The 13,228-nt window shown below is 48.9% G+C and overlaps 1 protein-coding gene across 4 annotated transcripts in view; it reads left to right on the top strand.

The window, feature by feature from the left end:
* Tspan18 (tetraspanin 18) overlaps nt 1–13,228 on the top strand; it is a 139,723-nt gene that overhangs the window by 68,733 nt on the left and 57,762 nt on the right. For 2 of the 4 annotated variants that reach the window (XM_087651909.1, XM_087651910.1), the window contains one exon: nt 2,406–2,559. The gene's annotated coding sequence lies outside the window, so the exon portion shown is untranslated. 4 annotated transcript variants of the gene reach the window in all.

The following is a 13,228-nucleotide window of genomic DNA, read 5'->3' as shown; positions in this document are numbered from 1 at the left end:
ACCAATGTCTGCTTCTTATCTTTGCATAGCAAAGAAGAGGGCTGATATTGACTTTCTCTTTCTGGACCAGATACTGTGTAGCAAATTACTCCTTTGAAATAATACCAGATGATACAAGGTATCTGAGATCAGCTTATGACATTTTTGGAAGAGAACCCCAGGCCTAGAAAAAGGCTAAGAACTGGGACTGATTTTCAGGAACCTCCAAGTGGTCCAGATGACCTCTCCCATCTGTCCAGACCATGTTGTCACAGAGGTAGGCTGGACAGGCCTCTGGGGAGAAGGCATCTCTTTACTCCAGGTGTGGGAATCATCCGGAACCTTTTCTCATCCTTAAACCATCGGTGCAGGGTGGTATCTAGATGTGCATTTAGATGTGAGGGGCATTCTCTCCTTCTGAGGCCCTTTCTTCAGAGCCCCTTCATGGGGCTTCACAGGCCTGGGCTCTCTGTCGGGGCTGATCTGGAACAGTTAACCTGAGTCAAGGCAGGTGTGTAAGTCTTTGCTGTATCTTTGAGCTTCTAGTCTAAGTCTGAACTTCAGTGCAGACAAGATTCTTGTGGTGCTAATTAGAGAGGAAGGTGGGGCGGGGACTACAGGGACTCTGGGGAGTGGGGACTAGGGACAGAAAAAATTGCTATACATCATGCCAATTTCAGGGGCCTGGCCCCACATATGTACATATGAGTGGTGTGTGTGTGTGTGTGTGTGTGTGTGTGTGTGTGTGTGTGTGATATGTTCTTTAAAACTGCTAATTGCCAGGGTGAAAATATTTTCACACATCAGCTCTTGGGGAGAATGTCATTGAGGAACACACTGGCAGCCTGGTAGAAGTCAAACGGTTGCAGCCAACATGGAAGTCCTAATTAATAGTTGTTCCCGCAGCTCTTGGGCACGGCAGCGGAAGTAATTATCATGATTTAATTGACTTTTCTCCCCTCTGTTATGCACTCTGCTTTTCCCATTTTCTTGAGCTGGAAAGATTTTATTTCCCCCTCCCTCTCTCTTTTTCCCATCATGCTTAGTTTCTCACACCTGCACTCTGTCAACTCTTATTAAACCGAGTACCATGACAGCTCAGATCTTTATGTCACAGAGAAGTCTGTAACATGAAGTCTGATCAATGACTCAATTTTTACAAACATTGGTTTTGTAGAGGTGTGTTGTGACCCGGCGGTAGTGTGATCCCTGGGTAAGAGAATCGTTTCTCTCAAAGGTTGGTTCTTAGGGATTACAAGGGGTATAAGGCCACCTGCCCTTCCGACAACCAAGAGAGGTGGCTCTTGAGGTATCACAAGGGTCCCAGGGATTCCTAGAGAAAAAAAATATGTGGCACCCTCTGAGCTCCTGGAGCTGAAAGGTGGGACCCGCCTATGGCCAGCATCCTTTACTGACTTGTTACCTTCTCAGCTCAGGCTGGCTTTACCCCTCTTAACCTTCACTCTGCCCCACCTGGTGATGAGGCCCTGCCTCCCAGGTCAGCCTGAATGCCTCTTACAGGCAGGTTGACATCAGACTGAGCTTTATGCTTCCTAGGTCAAGGACGAGCCCCCGGGGCCAGCTCTGCAACTTGGTCCCAGCCTTGGTGCTTGGTTCCCATCTCCTGGCCCACCATCTGCTTCTCAGAAGCCTGGACAGTTCATTAAAAAATCTGTGAGAGGCCAGCATAGCACACACCGCCTAGATGGCTTGGGTCTACATCCTGATCTGACCACCTACTTGCTGTTCAAGTTACTGGACAAGCTACTTAAATTGTCTGGGCCCAGGAATTCTCATTTAATCTGTAACATTGCCTACTTACTAATATTGTTACGAAGGACAGATTGATCCGATCTTAGGGCACAGATACATATGGTAAGTTTTTAGGTTTTAAGGTGCAGGGGGATAGGTAAGGCAGCTCCTGATGTCTAATAAAGCAAAAGAGAATACTGTGGAACCATAGAAACTGAAGCCAGAGAGGTCTGCCTCTGCCTTTCAGCCATACACAGGGATGTTGAAGTGCAGGAGACAGCAGGTAACCTTTTGGAAAGTCAAATAATATTGGCCGATACTATACTGGACTATTTCTCATGGAGCCAAATTCGGGACCAAGGCATTTTCTTGGGTCTCACTGGAGATTATTGAGAGCTTAATTTTTAATTAGAACATTATAGATAATAATAAAGCCAGCAGAAGAGATGCTGAGTAGGACCTGCTCTCTCCCTTGTCCCTGCTTGGGAATTGAGACAGGCTTAAATAAATGTGTGTGTGTGTGTGTGTGTGTGTGTGTGTGTGTGTGTGTGAGTGTGTGTGTGTGTGTGTGTATGTGCATGTGTGGTTTTCAAGCAACAGGATGCTTGCTAATTAGCCAAGCCCTTTTAGACAGACACTGGGTTTCTCTGAGCCTCGGTTTTCTCATCTGACAGAGTTACACCCACTACCCACCGGGACTCAAAGCTTCTCCAGGCTGGAAATGGTTTCCTCATCTTCATCTCTAACACAAACATTACCTAGGCTGCTGCTGTGTGGACGGGCTCGCTATGTGGGCGGGCTGCTGAGAGCTGTGCCCATTCCAGCAAGGTGAGGTTTTAATGTCACTTCCAAAATCTAGTTGACATGAGTTATGCCATCATGGGATGAAGAGATAGCCTTTAATAATATGTGATGGGGTACAGCGGATGCAATTCCATGGGCAGAGTGCACACCAGTGTCCAATTCCCAGAACCACAGACACCTGGTATAGTAGTGGTGTCCAACTGAAATCCTAGTGTTTGTGTGTAGAGCAAGAAGATCCGGATCCTTCATCCTTGGGCTACACAGAGAGATATAAACTAGCCTGAGCTAAAACAACAGGCCAAACAAACAAAAACCAAGAAAAAACGAGGAAAGAAAAGAAAAGAAAGAGAGAGAGAGAAGCAAGGAAGTGGTCAGTTGGGAAGGGTTCTGTCCTCGAGGATTGGCCAGTGGTGTTGTGGAGAGTAAGTTTGTCACCACAGGCCAGGACTCAGCACCTTCTCTGCCTTGTGAGCTCTCTTTCTTTCTGCCTTTCTCCACAGGATGGTGCATCATGAAGGTCCTCACCAGATAAAAAGTAATTTCTTTATAAACACTGAGTCTACAGTCTTTTGTTAGCAGAGGCAGTATTCAGACTACAGAACTGTGGTTATCCCTCCCCCACACACTTGTAGGAGACTCCTCTTTTCATGCTTGAGGTAACCTGTGGTTAAAGATATAAAATAGAAAATTCTGGAGATAAACATTTCACAAGCTTTATACTGTGTATCATTCTGAACACTGGGATAAAGTCTTGCACCGTCCCCAGTCCATCCTATCCAGAGTACAGGGATCAGCTCCCTGTCCAGTGTATCACAATGGATGCACTCCCTCGCAATAGACACTTAGTAGCTATTCCAGTTTTCAAGTGAACTGTTGTGCCTCAGTTTATTTTTAAGCATTTCTTATTTCTTAGCAATGTTCCCCCTTCCAAAGCTCTGACCCTGCTGCCAACTCAGACACACAAAAGAGAAACATTGAAGTGTTTCCTTTGCAAAGCAACCTAGCAAAATGAGATTCTGAGAGAAGCCATGTTCACATACTTTTATTAAGTATATTGCTATGATTGTGCTATTTCATTTTCAGTTGTCTTGCCAACCTCTGTACCAAGTATATATACATATATACATACACACATACACATATATGAAAATATAGGACTCAGGTATCTTCCAGGCTTGTTGAAGGGTATCCCTCCATGAACAAGGGAGCTCCACTTAAAGAACTGAGCATGTGGGGAATCAAGATCTTCCTCACCATGATCATATTATAGGAGGGAGGCCAGACTCTCTTCCACAGGTGAGGAAGAGAGTGCACTGGACTGGAAGCAAATTCCTCTTGGAAGCATGTAAGACAGGCAGGAAACAGTGCCTTGTGGGTATGTGTGCATGTGGAGAGAAAGTGATGGATGCTTCAAAATTTGTATGGGTTGAGGAGAGAGGGACAAGAAGCAGATGTGCAGGTCATATTTTAAGATTTCCCACCTGAGGTCTCTGGATTGCTGGGGCTCCCTCAGTGTCAGGGCCTTCCCCAGCTTTCTGGAAAATGTGCATGAGGTAACTGTAAAGGGTGCAGGTCTCAAGAGTCTCCATGGTTTAGCCTGCTGCTAGTTTCTCAGTCAGCAACAGGGCTGTGGAAGGCTGGTGGCATTTCCCATATAGTTTAGAGCCTGGATTCCCACCCCTACCCTCTCCACCCATATACACTCATGGTTCCCAAGGTCACCACAGAGGAAGCAAGAGTCCTAGAGAGGACCCTTCTGTTCCCTAATAAAACAAAGCTTAAGGATATTCCTATTGAAGTGTCCCCCCGTGGGTGCAAAGCATCCTGGGAGATGTAGTTCTTGACTGGGTAGCCCCTTTCTTTAGAAGGGGCACAGTAGTGTTGTGCCGATGGTAGGTCAGTTGGTCTTTTGAGCTTTGAACCTTTTTCTGTGGTGCTTCCCTAGAGTCTTAAGAGAGGACCTGTCTTGGGGTGAGGATAGCCTTAAGACCAGGACACAAGAGAGATAAGTTGTAGATCTGGCTTTGGCTTCTCCATTTATCTCATTTCTTGGCTCACTGGACCTAGGAACCAAGGATTAAAGAACCTAGGTCTCTCATCAGTGGCAGAGCCAAGTTGGGCTACTTTGAACCCCCCTTCTACAACACCCCTCCTTATCTCTGCTGTGAGACATTGAGGCCTCTGCCTCAACTCACACCACAAATGCCTTCACCTAGGACTAATGCCAGAACTAGCAGAGTGTCTTCAACATTTGATGACCAAGAACTCACATGATCAAAGTTGCTGAAGGAGTGAAGAAAGAGAGGGAGTGGGTTGCCCTGCCCAGGGTCCCGTTCCTTCTGGAAGTGGAGGATCTGTGTGCCTCAGCTTGTGTGTTTAGGACCTATGCTGGAATTTTCTCTTAGCCTTCTACTAGGTATCAGTTCAAATAGAATCCTTTGTCTTGACACTGACCCACCCCCTCAAGCCTAGATCTATTTTCCACTCTACACCCAGCCTGGCTAACACCAATGAGGGCTTGGCTTTCCAGCCGAGTGACCCCAGGGTCTCAGACCTCCTGCATTCTTTGTCAGAAGGGGAGAGTTTGGCTCTGCCCCCCCACCCTCTGTCATTGTTTAAGGTCCAAATTTATTGGCCCTGGTTATTTATTTGGCAGGGTGATTTGTAGCTCACCTCCCCCATCCTTAGTTAATCAGTGGGCCTCTTTGCAGACCTTTGAGCACTGGCCATGGGGTTGGGGACAGAAGAAATCAAACTGTAACAGGAGCAAGCTGGGCAAGGTCCAAAAGAACATCAAAGAAGGGAACCAGCCCTCTGCTCCTTCCTTCCTGTACAGTAAGGGCCCCCTGTGACCTCTACACCCAGTGCCCTCGGTCTGGGTCTCTCGTGATACCAGTGAGGACAATGGGAGGAAGAAGAAAGCTCAACATTAAAAAAAAAAAAAAAAACAACCAAAAACAAGGTCCTCTGGCCTGTGCCTGGAACATCTCTCAGCTCAGCCTTAACAGGAATGAAGAGGAGGAAAGGGCCTCCTTGCCAGACACAGGGCCAGACACTCTGTGGCTAGAACCAGTTTTCTCTGTTACGTTTAAGGAATGGTCTGATCCCAAGAGATGGCTGAACTGGGGCAGGCTGCATACCTAGTGCTTCCCAAGGACCCTGTCATCATTTACCCATTCCTTCACCCATTTGTGCCATGGACATTAATTGGTACCAAGTGGATACCAAAGGTTTGCCAGTGCTTGGGGGAAAATTATCAGCCCTCCCTGTTCCCTGTCTGTTTCCCTAGAATGGATGCCAGTCACCCTTGTGCTTGGTGTGGTCACAGACTAGAGGCCCTGACCTTGATGGCTCCTGAATGTTTAACTGGGTGGCCCCAGAACCCAAAAAAGGAGACCAGTGGGTCCCTAACCAATGCATTCCTTGCTCCTGGTTGTGGAACTTTCCCGGGACACCTTCCAGCCAGGACTGGCTTCTGTTTCCCTTCACAAGTAGGACGAAGCCTGGGCCACTGGGTAGCCTGTGTCTGGGGCCTTCTAGCACTCTGATGGTTCAGCTCCTCCCCCACCCTCTTTTGCTCCTTGTATTTCTGAATTCTCAGCCACGTCATCGGATGGAAGCGAGTCAGGGTTGTTGTGCCGACCTGAGGTGGCTGAGCTATCAGGAGCCTCCTGCTAGTTAATGGTCTCATGGAAGTTCATCTGGTGATCATATGGGCCCTCCGTCACCTGCCGCCTGTGTTCTCACCCAAGGCTGTCATGGGTCTGACAGTAGGCCTTGAGTTACAGGCCTGGGCACTGTACTACTTTGCAGGCAGGACTGCCATGTCTCTTTGCCAGCAAACTTGCCAACACCTAGAAAGAATGGATCCCTTTATGCTGGCTCTGGTGACAGCCTCATCTTCTGTCCCTTGCTCTTTGGGTTAGGCTTTACCATCTCATTTGGTTCTCTGAGCCTTGGAGCCTGAATGTCTATGTCAGCCAGGAAGGGACACATCCCAGGATCAGTAGTCCCTAAAGACTCTACAAAGAGCCTGGGCAAGTTGTGGGGGAAGAAGGAAGAGGAGGCCTGGCCCCAAAAGAATGGCATGTCCAGGCTACAGGTGTCTCATGGGAAGATGGTGGTCCAGGCTACAGGTGTCTCATGGGAAGATGGTGGTCCAGGCTACAGGTGTCTCATGGGAAGATGGTGGTCCAGGCTACAGGTGTCTCATGGGAAGATGGTGGTCCAGGGCTTGGCTGCAGCAGAGATGGCCGATTCTTGTCCCCAGTCTGAGTACAGGTCATACTACCCTCCTGGCCCACTTGGAGTTTCTTTCCTTCCTTCCTTTCTTCCTACCTTCCTTTCTTCTTTCCTTCTATCTATCCCGTCTTCCCCTTCCCTTCCTCCTCCTCTTCTTCCTCTTCTCCTCCTCTTCCTCCTCCTCCTCCTTCTTTTCTTTCTTTGTTTTTGTTTTGTTTTGTTTTGAGACAGGATCTATGTATCCCTGACTGTCATGGAACTTACTTCAATAGACCAAGCTGGCCTTGAACTCACAGAGATGTATTTGCTTCTGCCCTCCCAAGCCCTGGGATAAATGGTATGCATTACCACATGAGCCCACTTGGGATTTTCAACCCTCTCAAGACACTCGCTTCTGTATACCATGCGTTTCCATCTGGGACGCTCACCTTCCTTCGATGGAAGGGATGCTGGGAGATAGAGATCAGGTCACATGGAGGGTGGCAGAGCAGGTGCTCTGCCCACCCTGTCATCTGGGTTGCAGGATCGATGGCAATTCTCCCTGTTTTAACAGGACTCAGTTTCCTAACGTGCAGAGGGGTCCTCAAGGCTTCTGCAGGCTGATGCCACTATAGGAGTCCCCAGTGCAATCAGCTCCATGGCAGAGCCTGGGAGGGGGCATTGTGGAGCAAGGAGGGCAGATAAAAACTGTCCTTGCAAGCTCTCCTGGGTCCAACACCACCCTCATCAGACACTGGTCAGCCGCCCTGGCTTCTGCCTTTCCACCTACATCCCATATCACACACTGTAACCTAGACAGGTCTTTTAAAACGTGCTTTCACTTTTAAATTGACTTTTAAAAACAGAGTTTTAGGTTTGCAATAACAAACAAAAAACAAAAAATGGTCAGAAAACAGTATTTCTCAGACACCTCTGAGCTAAGATAGCCGCTCCTCCATTCCTATTTTGTGTTCTTGTGGTGCGTTTGTTGATACACTGTTGTTAACTGGAGGTCATAGTTCACATTAGGGACCCTTGCCCTCCTTTGAATTGTAGATATCACTGGTTGCGAGAAATGTCAGGAGGCCACCACAGCTATATCACACAGCACCGTCTTTGCCTTCAACTTTTTCCTGCATTGTCTTTTATTTCTCCCTGCTGCCTCTGACTTCCTAGGCCCCTTCAGGAATATTGTGCAGCCGTAACTATACATCACATAAGCCTTTCAGACCAGCTCCTCCACCCAGAAGGTGGAGTTCCTCCATGTCTTTCTGGGCAAGGCAGCTCACTTTTATTGCTGGGTAGTATTTCACCGTATGAGCACAGCATGACTTAGTTGTCAACTCCCCTATCAAAGGTGGTTTTGAGAGTTTGGGCAATTATGAATAAAGCTATGGTAGGCTCTTGTGGGGAAATGAGGTTTTTAACTGCTTGAGTCTGTATTAAGGAGGGGCAGTTGTGGGGTTGGGGATTTAGCTCAGTGGTAGAGCGCTTGCCTAGCAAGCACAAGGCCCTGGGTTCTGTCCCCATCTCCGAAAAAAAGAAAAGAAAAAAAAAAATGGAGGGGCAGTTGTTAGGTGGCATGGGAAAGTAGTTGTACTATCTTCTGAAACAGCTGTGCCAGTTTCCTTGCCGCCAGCCATCGGTGAGCATTCTGGTTGCTCCACATTTTTACTAGCATTTGATATCATCTTTTTAAAAAAAAAAAGTAGTCATTTTAATAGGTGAGTTGTGGTGTCCTGTTGTATAACCCCAGATGACTGCATGTTCCCAGCTGGGGCATCAGTTTGGATTAGCCATGTGTCTGAGCATTCTGTGGTTCCCACTGTACTGAGAACCCTCACTCCGCTGATGGTACACGGAATGCTGTGAGATCCCACCCTGCCCACTCATCACCTCTCTGCCTTTTTTTCCCCTCCCCGACCCCATGCCACCCATACCAGCCTTCTCTGCTTGAACCCTAGAACACTGCTGGTCCTTTCTTACCTGGAAGCCTCACACAGGCTGTTCCCTCTGCCTGGAGTTTATCCAACCCCTTTCCCCGGGAGCCTCTTGCTTCTTCAGTGCTGAGCAGATCACCCTTCCCTGTGGGAACTACCTAAGTTCTCATTCTCCTCTCGGCATTGCTGTGCATGAGTCACATTGGTGTCGTGGACTTATTTGCTAGGTTAGCTGTGACGGAATTGTTTGTGGGGCTGGGGAACAGAGCGTAGTGGGCAGTGTTTGCCTAACACGCATAAATTCTACGTTCAACTCCAACATTTAAAAAACACAGTTATGGTGACGGGCAAATGTAATCTCAGGTTTCAAGAGGTCAAGGAAGGAATGTCAGAAACAAAAGTTCAAAGTCATCCTAGCTACATAATGAGTTCAAGGCCAGCCTGGGCTACACACCCTTCCTTAAAACATGATAATGGTAGTGGCTGTAATGGTATTTTGCAAGGGCCTTGAGGACAGGGACCTTGCTGGTTTGCTCATAATCTCCTCCAGTGTCTTTTCTGGCCCGTTACCAAGATGTTGCTTCATGTTATCAGCTACTCTGGGAATGAAAACCTGGAGAAAAAGGCAGGGAAACTCAGGAAGCTATGAGGCAGTGAGCAGCTTGCATAGAAACCAAACACACTCGCAGACCAGTAGCTAAGAGCATTTAAAACCTGGTCCCAGCAAATGTGAGCCACCAGGACACAGAGGAGACTGTGGTTCACCCCAGTGCATTCTCCATATTCTTGGAGGGATTATTTCCTGGCCACAGCAGCTGGAGTCACCTGGGCCTGGAGGGGACTGTAGTCCAACACACGCTCTATATCCTGGAAGGGATTAATCGTTGGTCCTCAGACTTTCGAGAACGGCTTTCCCTACTGTTCAACACTGCTGACCTGCTTCACAAGGCTTCACTGCTGACCCTGCACCTATGATGTGTTCTGCCAAGTAAGCTGGGGCCCAGTAGATGCTGGGTTTCAGCTCTGGCTTTGTGTAGGGAAACAGAGAGGTAGGAGGAGCCTCCTGGCAATCTCCGCCTGTCTCACTTCATCAAACCTGTTAAAAGGCATTCTCCTGCCTCAGAGACTAATGAAAATACTTGTGTGCCCAAAGTTTGGCATTCAAACCAAAGATACTGCCCAAAAAAGCACACTCACCTGGAGCTGTCCTTTTTTTTTTTTTTTTTCCAGAGCTGGGGACCTAACCCAGGGCCTTGTGCTTGCTAGGCAAGCGCTCTACCACTGAGCTAAATCCCCAACCCCCTGGAGCTGTCCTTATAGTTCCTTGACTCCAGTTTCCAATGCTAGGGAAACCCAGAACTTGGCCTTGAAGAAGTGTGCTGAGGGAACCAGATTCCATAACATGGTCCGCGAGTGCTCCCAGACCACTGGAGAAAGCTGGGTGGCCAGTGTGACTCAAAGCAAGGGTTTCAGAAGTGGTAGTGCAGAAGAGGTAGGGAAGAGGTAGGGAGGGAGCCAAGGCCGCCTAGTGGAATGGATGGTGAACCAGATACCGCCTGGGCGGGCGCCTGGCTTCTCACAGGCGTCTCCTTCAACCCCTGCCTCATGACTTAGCATCCCTGGTCTCTGTCAGACAAGGGCAGACAGGCAGAGATCATGCACCCCCTATTAAGGTTGGCACTCAGCCTCAGGCAAAGAGTGCACGAGAGGACCCAGGCAGGCTGCCTTGTCCTTCTTTCCGTTCAGTTCTGGTTCCCTGCACAACACCTGGCACAGCACATGCTGTAAGGGATGTGTGACCTCACCACATCCTCTGCACAGAGGGAAAGCTCTTTTCTGTGCTCAGCTGCACCCCTCCCCCCCATCATCATCCCCCTCTGCTGCTCTGCTGTTATCCATCCAGGTCCAGCACCTCCCTGCTCCACCCTTGCCAAAGCAGCTTCACAACCCTGATCTGCCTCTTTCCATGACAGCAACTGGAACATGGGCCTAGAGCAAAACAGCCATATTCCCCCTGAGCCAGCCGGTCCTAACCCAGGCAGACCCATTCCTCCTTCTGGCACCATCGTTCACTCAGAGAGAGGCCTCCTGGCTTCCCTCTTCTGATCTCACAGCCTGAGCTGCTGACCTGTCTCCTGTCCACCCTACTGCCCCTTGGCCCTTTGCCTCTGCTCTCGGGAGCCTGGGCCACTCTGGAGACACTTATCCATGTAACAGTCTTCAGATCCTGAGACAGGAAGAGCTAGGTGTCCTCAGTGTTCCCAGCACTGCAGTTTCCACTGATGCCCCCTTGGGAGGCTGCCAGAACAGTAAGGCTGTTCACTGCCTCTACTCCACCTTCCCTCTGCGGGGCCTTTCCTCACAGCCCCCTCCTCAGCAGTACACCTCTGCTCTTCCCCGCCTGCCTGCTTAACACTTCTGTGCTTAGAAGACGCCTCTTCCAGGAGGCCTGCCATCTACAACAGAATCACTCTCCAACTTGAGCTCCAAAGCCGGGCCTTGTTTGTTTGTTTGTTTGTTTGTTTTCGTTCATTTATTCACTTATTTATATGTATATAGGTGTTTTACCTGCCTGTATATGTGTATGCCACATGCACACAGTGCCCATGGAGGTTGGAAAAGTAACTCAGGACCTCTGAGACAGTTGCAGATGGTTGTGGGCCACCCTGTGGGTGCTGGGAACCAAAGCTGGGTCCTCTGGAAGAGTCCAGGCTCCAGGGTTCAGTTTTGTTCCTAATTTTAGCGCCAGGCAGGAGATGGTGAGGTTACTAGGGACAAGGAAGAGGGTATATTACTGTTATTCTATTTCCAAATGCTGTAGTAGAGGGGCATTGGGGAGCATGTTGCCTTCTGTACTTTCCAACCTGTACCTGGAGCAGCCCTGACAGGGAGACCTACGAATCGTTTGGGCCCTGGAGCCTCAGTCTCCAACTTAGGAAGTAAGGCCCGACCTGAGCTATCCAAAGGCTGTTTGTGGAGGGAGCTAGTCCAGGGGATAAATAAATGCCAGCCTGTGTCCCAAGGCTCGCTGCGGGGCTGGCTCCGAAGATGGCAAACGAGGCCACCAGACCCCACGAGGCATTTCCACTGCCATTCATTCCTATGTGTGTTCCCATCGTTCCCTTCCTGTTCTCTTGGGTCTCTAGGGACTTGGGCAAGGCACAGTGGTGATGAGGCACTGGCTTGGTATCAGTTCGGTATGAGTTCAAATCTCAAAGCTGCTAGCTGGTCCTGTAACATGGACTTGTCATTTGATTTCCTCCTCTGAGGTTGGAACAATGACTATATTGCCCACAGGACACCGGCAAACAGAATAAAATCCGCAGCCTCTAAAGCAAGTGTCTGTGTACAGGGACATGGAAGAGGCTATTCTGGGCCCATGCCATGCCTACCGGGTGCCCCACTCTGGGATTTGTACCACCTCCACACTCAGTTTGTGTCTACATGGGAGAAAAGAGCTAGGTCTTCATCCCACCACTTGGTCACATTGCCCTGAGGGCCACCTGAGGGGAAGGGATGGGAGATTCCAGATACTTCTGACTTCCATAGGAGACTCCTCTAAGCCCAGGGCAACCCTCCCTGGTGAGTGTCTAGAGCTGCTTTCTGAGGCACACAGATATGGAGGCGGCTAGAGGGGCCTGTGTACCTGGAGCCAGCGATCAGGGTCAGAGGGTCTCTGACCCTGGAGCCAGGTGGAAAAGTTAAGCTGTTGGCTTGGAGTTGCACAGGACAAGATTGCTATTGTTAGAGCTGGCAAGTCCTTATAGACTCGAGTAGGGTTCAAGGCTTAGTCTTATTTCCTGATTTTTCTCATCCCCCTTCAGGGCATCTGAGATGCTCTCCTGGAAGGAGGTAAGCAGACCCAGTTCACAGTTGATGAGCTTCTGGGTGGTGTGGTGGACAGAATGACAGTCACCTAAGATATCATGTCCTGGTGTCTGGGCACTGTGAGTGTAGAGACAGGTCTCTGTTTATGATGGCTCAGCATGTTTTAAAATTTGTGATGTTGTGAAGATGAACATTTAATAAAAATGGCTCTTTGGGGACATAGAGGTGGCTCAGGAGCTAAAGACACTTGCCCTCAAGCCTGGCAACTTGAGCTCCATCCCCAGAGCCCACATAGTAGAAGGAGAGAACCAGTTCCCTCAAGTTATCCTCTGGCTTCCACACATGTGCTATGGGCATACTGGTGCTCCCCACCTACCACACAAACAAATAAATGTCTAAAAACTTTATAATGCAGAAATTGTACTTTTAGTTCAAATCACCTGTAGCCTATATGCTGCCCCTCACTGTGTGGCTAGGCTAAGATCAGTGGGTTAGGAAGGTTTCCGGTGTTTTCTGCGTAAGGTGTTTTTAATTTACGATGGACTTGCAGGGCACACTGGGAGTCCAACATGGCTAAGGTGACTTTGTAGATGCGATGGAGTTAAAGAACTCAAGGGATAGAGAATATTCTGGACTATCCATGTGAGGCAGCCTAGTCACACAGGACCTCCAGACAGGTCAAGGGAGGTCAGAGGGACATGAGC

The sequence above is a fragment of the Rattus norvegicus genome, chromosome 3 (assembly GCF_021556685.1).
Source record: "Rattus norvegicus strain SHRSP/BbbUtx chromosome 3, alternate assembly SHRSP_T2T, whole genome shotgun sequence".
In the NCBI taxonomy this organism is placed as follows: Eukaryota; Metazoa; Chordata; class Mammalia; order Rodentia; family Muridae; genus Rattus; species Rattus norvegicus.
Note: the sequence above shows the minus strand (reverse complement) of the source record. Positions and strands in the feature narration are given on the sequence as shown.